Source organism: Phytophthora infestans, genomic scaffold, assembly GCF_000142945.1.
Source record: "Phytophthora infestans T30-4 supercont1.34 genomic scaffold, whole genome shotgun sequence".
NCBI lineage: Eukaryota > Oomycota > Peronosporomycetes > Peronosporales > Peronosporaceae > Phytophthora > Phytophthora infestans.
Window position 1 is genome coordinate 342,846 of NW_003303725.1, and position 1,260 is coordinate 344,105.

The window sequence follows — 1,260 nt, forward strand, 5'->3', positions numbered from 1 at the left end:
GTTTGTGTTGCAAGATCTCGCATCATATCAGCCACGAGGCACTTGGCTCCTCGTAATAGAATAAAGTGTAGTGTCAGAGCCGGTGATATGGGTCGTGCCGAATCGGGTCAGAAGACCCTCCGAACCTTCCGTGGATTCGATGGTCTGTGGATTGGGGTGATGCAAATACTCATATCAGCGATCCTCCTCCTCCTGACCCACACCCTTCCTGTGGGTCCTTCTTCCTTCTCCCATCGAAATGACCAGCTCACATCCATGGATCCCCTCCCTACTCTTCTTCGTGAGACTGCATCACGCCGAATCTGTTACGATTCGTACGATCCCTCAAGAAATCATAGAGTAATGCTCCACAGTTCAGATCTGCCTCGTCTACCCAACTAGGTTCGTCATATCCACGCCAATGCACCAGAAACTCACGGTAAATCCGTCCGTATCTAGTTCGCTTCCACGATCTCATATCGGTGATCTTCTCGACTTCGAACTCGTCGGCTTCGAGATCCACATTCCAACTGTCTTCCGGAAGGAGAACTTCGTCAAAGTCGACGCGGTCGGATGCATCTACCGAAAGACGGATCTGCGGCCGATCCGGATATTCTTTGACCAACTTCAGCTTGGATACGTGTACTACAGGGAACAGGCGATATTCGGTACCTGCCGTTTCCAGCCTCACCGCATGTGCTCCAATCTTCTCTCTCACCCGGAACGGTCCATGCCATAGATGGGCCAATTTGCGAGCGTACCCTTCTTTCACTCGATCCAAATAAAGCCACACCTGCGATCCCACTTGGATTTGATGTGGACGGGCGTCTTCGTTGTGTCGATCCGCTCGATCCTGTATCGCACTCCGCAGTCGTTCGTTCACCTGGGATCTAGCTTGCCGGTAGTATTTCTGGACTTGGTATCGCCATCGCCTTGGTTCTCGGTTTCTCTTCTTGGTACTGCATACTGGAATGGCCGCTTCTAGGGTGGATTTGGGATCCCACCCATGTACCAAGTAAAATGGTGTATCACCCCGGATCCTGTCTTGGGCGGTGTTCATCGCGATGGGGAGCCGTTCTGCGTACTCATCCCAATCCCTTTGATCCAAATCCTGGACATACATCTTGAGTGCTCTCGTGATCGTCTGCACCATGCGTTCGGCCGACCCGTTAGCTTGGGGACGATATGCCATGGTTGCTCGCTGTCGCTGCCGTAGGATCCGGATGAATGCTCGAAAGAAATCAGACATAAAGCCTGGCTCCCGATCATGTCTAATCCAAC